The 13,062-nt window shown below is 41.2% G+C and overlaps 1 non-coding gene across 1 annotated transcript; it reads right to left on the reverse strand.

Moving 5' to 3' along the window:
• Positions 1 to 12,152: 12,152 nt before the first annotated feature.
• Positions 12,153 to 12,259, reverse strand: LOC124511975 (U6 spliceosomal RNA). Its single transcript, XR_006962012.1, has one exon. It is a non-coding gene; the product is annotated as a U6 spliceosomal RNA (small nuclear RNA).
• Between the last annotated feature and the right edge of the window lie 803 nt (positions 12,260 to 13,062).

Below are 13,062 nucleotides of genomic sequence, written 5' to 3' on the forward strand. Positions count from 1 at the left end.
AAAGTTTTCTCAGGGGGTTGTTGTCTTTGTGTGAAGAGGCATGAGCAGGGGAGCAGAGAAGCAAATCATCTACACATTGTGACAAAGTAGAGCCTGCAGAACACTTTCCATCATCCAAATCAGCCTTTAAAGTTTGTGAGAAACATGAATCACTCTCTGAAACTCAGGGAGGTTGCAGTCCAGAGGTATTGTCATTCCCTGCATGTGAAGGTAAAAAGATACTGGCTATCCTTATAAACTAGAATGCTAAAAACTACACCACATGGGTCATGTAGAGTGAAAACTTTGCTTTCAGGAACAGTGGATGTTGGTAGAGTGTGAGGTTTGGGAAGAAGGGGATATCGAGGGATTACAGTGCTATTGATTTCTTGGAAGTCCTGGACAAAATACTGTCTTCAGCAGTTGGGTTTTCTCACAGGTATAATAGAGGCGTTATACGGACTACTGCAGAGGATCATGAGACCATGAGCTTTGTTACATTCTTTTATGGTGTTGATGCCTTGAAGGCCTTCTTAATTTAAAAGATATTAATTCTAGGGAGAAGTTTTGCAAGATCAATTTGAATCTTGACGGGAGGTACACTGTGGATTCTGCCAATATCAGTTGAAGATTTTGCCCATAAAGAGGATGGTAGCTGATCCAATAGGAATAAATGATCAATACCTCCAGACTCAGCTATAGGACCAGCACAGACATGGCACAGAAAAGGTGCCAAAGGATCATTTGTTTCCCCTTTTTGCTATTTTGGTTACTGTTGTCAAATTATAGGTCGTGGATCTCAAGTTCAGAGTATCTGCACATTATTTTAGAAAATCCTTCAAAGGATCCTCTTGTAGAATAGAGATTCCTGGTCTACTGAGGGAGACATTCAATCAGTACTATCTTAAAGTTAGATCTATATTGTAAGAGAGAGGGTAAATGGTCAAAATTTCCTTATGTAAGACTTGTACATTAGGTGCCAACCTTCTGGCCCTTAAAGGCACTGAGAAAAGCAAGTTTTTGCAGACTTGCCCTCTGAGGGCTCTTCTCAGGAAAAGCCACCTGTTAGACCCTCATGCCCTCCTTATCCAGGATTGTCAGAGATGAAATATCTTCCCCTCGAAAGGAAGGCACATTCAATGTATCTATTGACTAAAATGCTTCTTGGTGAATTTGGTCCCATGAAGGGTCCATATTCGTTGCAATATTCTAAGCAAATAAAAGGACCTGAGCAAAGTTGCAGACAACCCTGAGCAACATATACAAGTGTTCCAAAACCTAACCCAGGGTGCTGGGGAAACAAAAAGACACAGGCCATCCCTAACAAAGGGGAATCTAACACCCCTTTACTGTTTTTCCTAATACATTCCGGTTACTGTAACTGTATGTGGGGCTTACTCCCTCATTCATTTCCTGGATCAATGATTATGGTGATTAGAGCCAACTGTCTTTTGTTGGTCTCCCTCAGAATGGAGGCTTTCAGGAATATTCCCAAGCCACTGCCAAAACTCCTTTTAATCAGTGGAAGTTCCCTGTGTTCTCTGGCCTGACATGGACTGTCTAATTCCACTTGTTGGTGGAAAAAAACCTGGTGTCTGCTCAACTGTTCAAGTTGAAAGACTTTAGGACCAGGAGACCTCTCTCTCTGCCCTCTAGGCTTTTATCTGCCTTTGGGTTTTAGGCAGAATCTTGCCTCTTCTGCCTTCTCCCACTTCCTGTTTCTGCACCACCTTGGGTGAGGCCTGCATAACTGGCTCCTATACCATCCTCAATGCCTCAGGCACCATTGGTTTCCCCTCCCACCCTCTAATGCCAGGGAGTCAAGAGCATTCCCTTGGGCCACCCACTTCAGATCTCCCCACCAGTGTCCCAGGTAAAAACTGACAATAGGGAACACATTGAGTGTCTTTTTAATGGATGCAAGAGAAATTTATTAGGTATGTAAACCAATTTAAGTTTGTTGGCTTAATTAAAAGTAGAGTTGTCAGCATTAAATAGAAAACTTTATTCTATTTAGGTTTACTAAAGTTCAAATAAGCTCATGTTATCTATGTTGCAATTTGTTAGCAAAATGACGGTAACATAAAATGATGGTTAATTCTCAAAGTTTTCATGGGTAATTGTGAAGATAGCTTTGAAAGTCTTTGGTAACCTGAAACGTATAAGTTTTGCGAGGATGATAAATTGAAATTGAATTCATTGGACATCTAGGTCTTTTCCAAACAAGACATGGTGCTAAAGCTTTGATTGCTAAACATAGGTTTGTGCTTTTGACTTCTTATCGCACAGAAACAAAGGATATTTGGGTCTTTCGGAAAACATGCTTTTGCTTAATTGATAAATTTGCCATTTGCAGAATTCTGCTGTAACAGTTTGTACTTGGTTACTACTTAGTTTTCACTGGAGACTAATGTTTCTAAGAGTTAAAATTATGCTTAATGTAATGAAGATGGATAAAGATAAGAAAGTTATGAAGAAAAGTAGGAGATACGTAAGAAAGATATAAGGAATGGAATACATTTTTGTTGAAGGTAAAAGAAAGTAATTTTGTCCCAAATGAGACAGGTTGTTTGGAGAAAAGGGGCTTAAGTCACAATCTGAAAGCAAAAGAAAGTTGTAGAAGGTTTGTGAAGGTAAATGTTTGGAAATAAATTTTGTATGTTCCCAGGATGGACTAACGTTCAAATAAATGGATTTTAAAAGTACAGTGGTATAAGATTAAAATTCTGCCCTAGTCTCTGTTACAAAAGCAAAGGTTTCTTGGATTGTCGTTATTTCTTTGAGGAAAAAAAAAAAAGAAAAAAGGTAAGCAAAGTTTTCCCTCACTTTTGTCTGCACAAAAAGATGGAAAAAAAAGTGACTTTAACCAAAAGGGCAGGACAGCATGCCCTTTTGATCACCATATATATAAAGGGCTTGTACTAGAATACATAGGAGCCATTTTGCTACACTAGCCCAGTGTCTGCCAATTTGTAGGACCTAGATACTCTAAATGGCTGGAACATATATCTATGGGCACTGTTGAAAAAGGCAAGGAAATAGATCTGTACTTTGGCCCTTTTAGCCCTCTTGGCAGCCGATTTTATCCTAAAAAAATATGGTTTTCACAAGTCTTTTAAAATACATTGTAAAGTCGATTACTCTTGGGCCAAAATGAAATTAGTGCATCCTTCTACAACCAGGGTATTCTTTCTTGGTCGTAGTGGATACCCCCAAAGTCCTGCTGGTGGAAAACAGAGGGATAGGAGAAATCAGGGAAGACAAGGTCAATCCTGGGAGGTAGGGTCAAGCCTGGATAAGAGTGACTGCTACCAGCATCTCATGAGACTGACAAAGCTTTTGGCTGCCAGTTGAATAGCCAGACAAAATGCAGGACCAGGAGATAAGGCTTCTTCTCCTGTCCAACTATAAGGGTCAGGACATGTGGCTTCTCCTGGCCAGCTATGGAAAATTAAGTAAAGGGATGCCTTTTCCTCCTTTCCCTATAGATGGGCATTTCCCCAACCAAGGCTAATACTCCTGTGGGATGCATTCTGAAAAGTTGGGATGATTTCGATCCATAAAGTTTGAAAGAAAAAGATAAAGACAACCATTAATTATCATGGGGTTGAAGACCCTATAGGGAACTTTCAGTTTCCTTGGGACCCAGGTAATTACATCCCAAGATCCTACCTGGGACTTTGACCATACCATTAAGAAATGGTATTGCCTCCACTTCCAAGCTTGTGCTTTAGACACATTAAGGAGGTCTAAGGTTAAGCCCTTAAATTATGTTAAATTAGCCACTATTTTACAAGCACAAAATAGAGCCCGATGGCCTTCCTAGAGAGGTTGAGTGGGCTCTCTTTAAATATATGGCTATTTCCCCTGACACCCTTGAAGCTGAGATGATTTTAAATGACAAATTTGTCATTCAATTGCCCCCAGATATTCAGAGGAAGCTGAAAAACTTGGCTATTGGCCTGGAAGAGATGCTGGAGGTGGTCTTTGAGCTGCCAATTGGGTACATTACAACAGAGATAAAAACAAATCAAAACAGGGGCGCCTGGGTGGCTCAGTCAGTTGAGCGTCCGACTTTGGCTCAAGTCATGGTCTCGCGGTCCATGAGTTCAAGCCCCATGTCGAGCTCTGTGGTGACAGCTCAGAGCCTGGGGCCTGTTTCAGATTCTGTGTCTACCTCTCTCTCTGACCCTCCCCATTCATGCTCTGTCTCTCTCTGTCTCAAAAATAAATAAACGTTAAAAAAATAAAAAAAAAAGGAATCAAAACAAAACAACAGGAAAGGAGCCTTAAGAAAAACATGAGGCCTTAGTCATGGCCTTACACACTCTGTCACACAGAGGAAGATGGACACAAGAGGCAGGGCCTGAGCTGTGGCCTGAACACAAGGTTGTTGCCTCCTGTCTGTAGACAGAAAAGGTGGGGGAAGGGAAGAAGAGGACTCAGAAGCCTCGTTTTGTCTTTTTAATCTATGCTTGCATCATTTAGGTTGTAAATTGTATTTGGAGAGATGTAATTTTTGATTCTTGATAGCATTTGGAAGCTTCAAAACACCTATTGAAATAGACATCTCACTCAGTTTTGTCAATTTTAGAACCATAGTTGTTCAATTAACTTTGAAAAAATTAAGTTTGATATGACCGAGAGTTCCCCATCATGGCCATTGAAGTTCTAAATTATTTCTGGTTAAGTCAGTCTATTCATTTATAAATGTGCATCCAGAGAGGGACCATAGTTTTTAAACATAAAACCAAACAGAGTCCCAGTAGGCAGGATGCCCTCAAAGCATTTTGATGTCTGGGATCCCATTCCTTAGAAAATTTTCAGGGATTGCCTGTTTCCAGAAGGAATCAGACCCAAGGCCAGCACAGTTCCAGAGAGAACAGTCGACCCCAAATAGACCATAGACTGAAAGCTAAAACAGTTCCAAGCAGCAGAGTTCCAGTGGGAACAATCCAGTTGTAAAGGGGAATAGGAACAAAGGCCTTCACAATTCCGACTGGCACTGTTCGAACTGGAAAGGTCTGATTGTGAAAAGGACGTAGACTGAAGGCTAGCCCAGTTCCATTAGGAGCAGTCTCATTCAAAACAGAAATTAGACCAAAAGCTAGCACAGTGCCTTTAGACTGAAGTTCAGATGAGTACCTTTCGAGATGATTTTTTTTCAAAATCATAAATAGATTGCAAATAAATCCTGGAGAACTGAGACATGAGGTGTGGAACTTGTATTCCAGGATAAAACTTGTCCTTAAAACCCCAGGGTAGGTATGAAAGCAGCTCAGAAATGTCCATGGGTACTGCACCCGTTTGCTAGCCAGCTCTGGAGCAGTTGGGGTCTTCTCTGGAGCCCACTTCTGATCACCAAGAATTGTCAGCCTTAAAAATACAAACCGCCAGTTATTTTACCAGAAGAAGATGTTTTTATTGAAAGAGAATTGTAATCTGGGACATACCAGCTGTGGCAAAACCATAAGCAAGTACAGGAAACAAAGGAGGGGAATGCTCTTTTTAGGGAGAAAAGAGGTAAGTAGGAAAGGCTTATGAAAAGTCCATTGGAGTAAATTGGGGGTTTGCAATGTGGTAGCTTCTCATTGTCTGAGCATTTGCATAGATGGTGGTTGTGAGGAGAGAGTTTCTTCGCTGTGGCTGGAGTAGTAGATTAGTATCCACATGCAAGGTCCAGTCTTTGTAATGTCAAGGCCTTCTCTTCATGTTGTGTCTACAATTAATTTGCCATAGTAGGGTGGGAGATCTGCCCTTACCAAAACATCCTGTGTCCATTTTGTCAGGTTTCCCGTTACTAATTTTCACAATTTCATACATGTTTTTGATGGAATGTGAAAAATCTTTTGAAGGTTTGGGTTTGAGCGAGTGAACGGCTAAGAAAGAATTCTTGAGATATCTTTGTTGCAAAAATGTGATTATTTTATAGCACAGGGACAGGATCCGTGGGCAGACAGAGCTTCATTGGGATTTTTTTTGTTTGTTTTATTTTAAAAAGAGTGAGCCCAAGTTGTGGGAAGTGAGCAGAGGCAGAGGGAGAGGGGAGAGAGGGGGATAGAGAGAACCCTAAGGAGACTCCATGCTCAGCCTGGAGCCTGATTGAGCTCTTCCTAATCTAGAAGAGCAAACATTAGAGAACAAATAATGTTTCAAACATAAGTCATAAAAATCATATTTGTTTTCAGTTCATTTAGTGTCATGGTGCTAATCTTTTGTTCAGTTTGAATGTAGCCTTTTAGTTCTAGACATTCTTGCCCATTTCACTTTTATGATTTTAAGATAACAAAAAGCTGCATTTGTTTTTTTTAAAGTTCTTTTTATGAATCTCCTTGAAGATGAAACTTATTTTGCAAATGACAAATGACTGTAATGCCGTTGACAAGAAAATTCAGTTATTTCTGTGACACAGAACAATTCAATAATCAGAATATCAAGTGATGACCTTATTATCAACGCATATTAAAACTTCTGGAATTTTATATATATATTTGAACACTTACAGCAATTACCCAAGCAACACAATCCAAGGTTTATCATTATTTGTTTGAGAGTCCTTTCCAAGTAATTTAACATACTAAATAAAAAAGCCTAATTAGTCAAAAGGACTTGATTTACAATTCACATCTTGAGGAAGTTTGTTAAAACCCTCATAGAGTTTTACATTTGTTTATTTTTGAGAGAGAGAGAACACAAGTGGGGGAGGGGAAGGGAGTGAAGGAGACAGAATCCAAAGCAGGCTCCAGGCTCTGAGCTTTCAGCACAGAGCCTGATGCGGGCCTCAAACTCACAAACCGTGAGATCATGAACTGAGGTGAAGGTGGATGCTTAACCAGCTGAACAACTCAGGCACCCCGACCCTCAGAAAGTTTTAAAGTACATGTCTAAATAGGATTACGGTTCAATATAAAACTTAAAACTTAATTATTTATTTAACCAAGGTGGCAATAAGATTTTTTTTTTTTAATTTTTTTCAACGTTTATCTATTTTTTGGGACAGAGAGAGACAGAGCATGAACGGGGGAGGGGCAGAGAGAGAGGGAGACACAGAATCGGAAACATGCTCCAGGCTCTGAGCCATCAGCCCAGAGCCCGACACGGGGCTCGAACTCACGGACCGCGAGATCGTGACCTGGCTGAAGTCGGACGCCTAACCGACTGCGCCACCCAGGCGCCCTGGCAATAAGATTTTAAAACAGGGGCGCCTGGGTGGCGCAGTCGGTTAAGCGTCCGACTTCAGCCAGGTCACGATCTCGCGGTCTGTGAGTTCGAGCCCCGCGTCGGGCAGCCAGGTCACGATCTCGCGGTCTGTGAGTTCGAGCCCCGCGTCGGGCTCTGGGCTGATGGCTCAGAGCCTGGAGCATGTTTCCGATTCTGTGTCTCCCTCTCTCTCTGCCCCTCCCCCGTTCATGCTCTGTCTCTCTCTGTCCCAAAAAATAGATAAACGTTGAAAAAAAAATTAAAAAAAAAAGATTTTAAAGGCAGATATGTAGGGTTATATAGCTGTGAGTAAAACTTAGCTCCTTACATATTGAGAAGTTTTAATCTTTTTTAAGTAACCAAAGACCTGATAAACACAAAACATGGAAACTTTGGTTATCTAGGGAGACAAAAGAGAAGAAAAAAACAACAACTTTGTTTACATTTTTTTTTTCATCAAGAACTGACCAACAATCCAAGAAACCTTTGTCTTTTTTAACAGAGAGAAAAGCAGAATTTCAATCTTATACCAGTGTACTTGTTACAATCCATTTATTTCCACCTTTTCCCAACAGCACATAAAATTCCTTTCCAAAGATTTCCCCTCATAAAACTTTTACAACCCTTTTTTAAAAAAAAAAATATCAGAGATGCTTTCCTTATTTCCATCAAACTTAATTACATTTAGCAGAAGAGTATTAACTCTTTGAAAACTTAGTCTCCAGTGAAAACTAAGTAGGGACCATTTGTGAACTGTTACATCCTAATTTTTCTAGATCTGAAATTTTAAAACAGAGGTTTTTCCATGGTAGAATCTTTCAGTAAAGCACAAAGCATATTTACCAAGAAACCCAAGTGTCCTCAGGTTCTGTGCAATAAGAAGCTGGAAGCACAGAAGTACCTTCCGTAAACATTGCTTTTGTGTTTTATCTCATTTGGAAAATACTTAGATACCAATGAATTCAACCCGATTTATCATTTAACTTAACAAAACTACAAAGTTTCAGGTTACCAAAGCTCTTGATAGCTATCTTAACAATTACTCATGAAGACTTTGAGACAGACGACATTAACCATCATTTCAAGTCATCCTTTGTTAACAAATGGCCACAGAGATAACAGGAGCTTATTTGACCTTTAGCAAATGTTGGTAAAGTTTCCCATTTCATGCTGACAACTCCAAAGACATGTCTATCTTAATTAAACCAACAAACTTAAATTAGTTTAAATATTGAGTATATTCCACCCATGTCCACTTAAAAGTCAACCAATTTGTTCCCCATTGTCAATTTGTACCTGGAACATTGGTGGGGGAATCTGAAGTGAGCATTTAAAGTCCAAGGGGGTGCTCTTTGCTCTTTAACAGTGAAGGGAACAAGAGGAGCCAATGGTGCCAGAGGCACCCAGGATGGTATAGGAACCAGTTAGGCAGGCAGTACCCAAGGTGGTGCAGAAACAGGAGGAGGGGGAGGGGAAGGCAGGGATGGGAGACCATCTTCCTGCTTCCAGGAAGGCTGGAGGCAAGTCAAAGCCCAGAAGGCAGAGAAAGAGCTTTTCTGGTCCTAAAGCCTGTCAGCTCAGACAGATGACCAGATGTAGATGTTTTTCCCCACCAACAAGGGGAAATGGGCAGTCCATATCTGGCCAGAGAAGACAGGGAATTTCCCTGAAACAAAAGGAGTTTTGGCAGCTGCTTGAGAATATTCCTTAAACTCCCTGTCCCAAGGTAGACTCACCAGAGACAATTGGCTCCAATTATCATAGCCATTAACCTGGGAAATGAATGAAGGAGACACTCCCACTTACAGCTAGAGGAACCTGGGTCTGTAAGGAGGAACAAAGAATGTAAGCATCCCCTTTGTTAGGGATGGCCTATGTTTCCTCCAGCAAGCTGGGTTTATTCAGAGGAGGCTGGTTGAGACAATCATCCAATATATCAGAAGGTAATTTATCAGCCTGGTTAGTGGCCAAACACATTCTGCAAGAGGCCCTTAGATCGGGGTCCTGATTTAGGGCCACTCAGGCTTGGACATAAGGTACCTCAGTCCATGTGCCCTGTTTCCTGCAGAAGAGATCTAACGGAAAGGTTATACTGAAGCTTAATATCCCATTAACTGGCCATTTTCCCTCATGTCCTAAGGAATAATGAGGTCTAGCAGTGTTACAGAATATCAGTCCTTTTGTAAACCTTGCAATCCTAATTGGTTCCAGTGGGTTGAAAGGTAGACCAAAGGAGAGTCCTTGGGAACCAACGAAGCAGCTAGAGAAGGTCCATTACCAAAAATCCACACCATCCGTGCCCCCGCTCCCGCCCAACCACCCCAACTCCTGGGTGGAATTCCACACAGGGTATGTCTTTGACACTAGGAAACTATGTATGACATACCATAGTTTTCATTTGGGTTCACTCTTGGATTGTACATTCTGTTGGATTGGACAAGTTTTGATGACATGTATCCACCATTATGCTATCATACCCACTAGTTTCACTGCCCTAAATGTCCTCTGTGCTGCACCTATTCATCCCTCCACCTCCCTCTGCCCAAGCCTTGACAGTCACTGACCTTTTTACTATCTCCATCATCATTCCTTTTCTATAATGTCATATAGTTGGAATCATAGTATATGTAGCCTTTTCAGACTGGCTTCTTCCACCTAATAACATCTGTTTAGGTTTTCCTACATGATTTTTCACAACTTGATACCTTATTTCTTTATAGCCCTGAATAATATTCCATTGTCTGGATGTACCTCGGTTTTCTTTCTTTTTTTCTTATTTTTTTTAATGTTTATTTTTCAGAGAGAAAGAGAGAGATAGACAAAGAGAGCGTGAGAGGGAGAGGGTCAGAGAGACAGGGAGACAGAGAATCTGAAGCAGGCTCCAGTCTCTGAACTGTCAGCACAGAACCCGACTTGGGGCTTGAACCCACAGACCACAAAATCATGACCTGAGCTGAAGTAGGACACCTCACCGACTGAGCCACCCAGGTGTCCCATGGATGTTCCATGGTTTTCTTATCCGTTTGCCTACTGACAGACACCTTGGTTACTTCCCTTGTTGGAAAATATTAAAACCGCTCTTATCATGCATGTTCAGGGTTTTGTGTGGGTAAAAGTTTTCAACTTTTTGGATAAGTAACTGAGGAGCACAATTACTGTATCGTAGGGTAAGTGTTTTGTAGGAACCACCCAACTCTCACCAAAGTGGCGATACCACCATTTTGCATTCCCTCCTGGAATGTATGAGTTTCTGTGGCTCCACATCCACAACAGCTTTTGGTGTCATCAGTGCCCTAGATTCTGGCCATTCTAACAGGTGTAGTGGTATCTCACGGTTGTTTTAATTTGCATCTACCTTGTGACATATGAGGTAGAGCACATTTTCATATTCTTATTTATTATGTGTATATCTTTCTGTTGAAGCACCGTTAAAGTCATAGCCCCATTTTTCTCTCAGGTTGTTTGTTTTCTTACTGTTGAGTTTGAAGAGTACTTGGCATATTTTAGAAAACAGTCCTTTACAGGTGTGTGCTTTACAAGTATTTTCTACCAGTCTGTGGATTCTCTTTTTGTTCTTTGATAAGATTCACTTCTTATTTGGTTTTGCTCCTTAATTCCTTATTTGAAGCACTGGATTCTAAAACTTAATACTAGGGTTGAGAAAAGAAAGCAAAACTGTTTGAGAATTTGCCCTGAAAACATCTTGTGTGTTTTAGCTTACTTTGTGTAATAACGTTGAAGCTATAGGTGCAACTATGTGGTCATTCCTGGCATAAAGACATACTGAGTCAAGTGTTGATGCAGGAAAGTTTGGATGCAAATTTTCTGACAAAAATTATGTGTCATCCGTACTTTAATGTTTTGAAATCCATTCCTAATTGTACAATACTGTCATGAAAATGGTTATTTTTAAAATTTTTCTTTGGAGAGACAGCATGAATGAACAGGGGGAGGAGCAAAGAGGGAGAGAGAGAGAATCCCAAGCAAGTTCCATGCTCAGTGTGGAGCCCAACGCAGGTCTCCATCCCATGACCCTGGGATCATGACGTGAGACAAAATGAAGTCAGATGCTCAACGAACTGAGCCACTCAAGTACCCAAAAATGGTTCTTGTTTAATGAACAATATTTGGAGGCTTCAGAAATGTTCTCAGGTTATGGAATCTGCTCCTTTTCTTTTTTCTTTTTTTTCCAATATATGAAATTTATTGTCAAATTGGTTTCCATACAACACCCAGTGCTCATCCCAAAAGGTGCCCTCCTCAATACCCATCACCCACCCTCCCCTCCCTCCCACCCCCCATCAACCCTCAGTTTTTTCTCAGTTTTTAACAGTCTCTTATGCTTTGGCTCTCTCCCACTCTAACCTCTTTTTTTTTTTTCCTTACCCTCCCCCATGGGTTTCTGTTAAGTTTCTCAGGATTCACATAAGAGTGAAAACATATGGTATCTGTCTTTCTCTGTATGGCTTATTTCACTTAGCATCACACTCTCCAGTTCCATCCACGTTGCTACAAAGGGCCATAGTTCATTCTTTCTCATTGCCACATAGTACTCCATTGTGTATATAGACCACAATTTCTTTATCCATTCATCAGTTGATGGACATTTAGGCTCTTTCCATAATTTGGCTATTGTTGAGAGTGCTGCTATAAACATTGGGGTACAAGTGCCCCTATGCATCAGTACTCCTGTATCCCTTGGGTAAATTCCTAGCAGTGCTCTTGCTGGGTCATAGGGTAGGTCTATTTTTAATTTTTTGAGGAACCTCCACACTGTTTTCCAGAGTGGCTGCACCAATTTGCATTCCCACCAACAGTGCAAGAGGGTTCCCGTTTCTCCACATCCTCGCCAACATCTATAGTCTCCTGATTTGTTCATTTTGGCCAATCTGACTGGCGTGAGGTGATATCTGAGTGTGGTTTTGATTTGTATTTCCCTGATGAGGAGCGACGTTGAGCATCTTTTCATGTACAAAAATACGGAACGCTTCACGAATTTGCATGTCATCCTTGCACAGGGGCCATGCTAATCTTCTCTGTATCGTTCCAATTTTAGTATATGTGCTGCCGAAGCGAGCACTCGTTTTCTTTTTTCTTAAAGGACTTGTCACATCATTTCTCCTGTTCATTTTCTCTCCTTCAGATGTTTCTGATCCAACTCTATGACACCCCCTTTGTCACTTTATGAATGATTTCAATACTTTCCAGCATCAGTCCTCTTAGCATCCTGAAATCTTACACCTCATAGACCATTGGCAGCTGAGGCCAGCATCAAGAATGTTGCAAGGAGGGTGAGGAATAGCCACTTGAATGAATTAGAGAGGAATACATGAGAACATTACCCAAGGAAAAAACTTTCTAGGGAAAGAATTTAGTGTGTTTTCAGTTGTACAAGGTTTAGTTGGATCCTGGGGGAAGCATGACTTTGTCTTTGCATTTGTGTGGAGGTTACATGTGGGTTTAGGAAATGTGTGTGGTGCTGTGCTGATGCATGACAAAGCCATCACAGTGATCAGTGGTACATGCAACAGGTTCCATAGGATATATCATTGGGTCAGTGGCCAGTGCTTGTTCCCTCAGCATCATCCTACCCATGGGTCCTAATGAGGATCCGGATGATCCCTTCCCCATGGTTCAGTCTGAAGCAACTGACTGTTTCAGGGCTAAGGTGAAATTTTCTAATGCCCACACCACCAGGGCCACGGCAGTTGCTGCTTTCATCCCTTCTGAGATGGACAAGGCCTCTCAGGACTTTTCTACTCACTTCTGAGGAGGAAGCCTGTGTGAGGGAGCAAGGGAGGATCTCATCAGCCCTTCTTTGTTGCATTACATGTGGGATCAACACCTGACCCTTCTAAGTCCCTGCCTTCTTGTTCTCTACTA

Source organism: Lynx rufus, unplaced genomic scaffold, assembly GCF_022079265.1.
Source record: "Lynx rufus isolate CCGP_SWC_20201006 ecotype Redwood Valley unplaced genomic scaffold, mLynRuf1.p SCAF_16, whole genome shotgun sequence".
Lineage (NCBI taxonomy): Eukaryota > Metazoa > Chordata > Mammalia > Carnivora > Felidae > Lynx > Lynx rufus.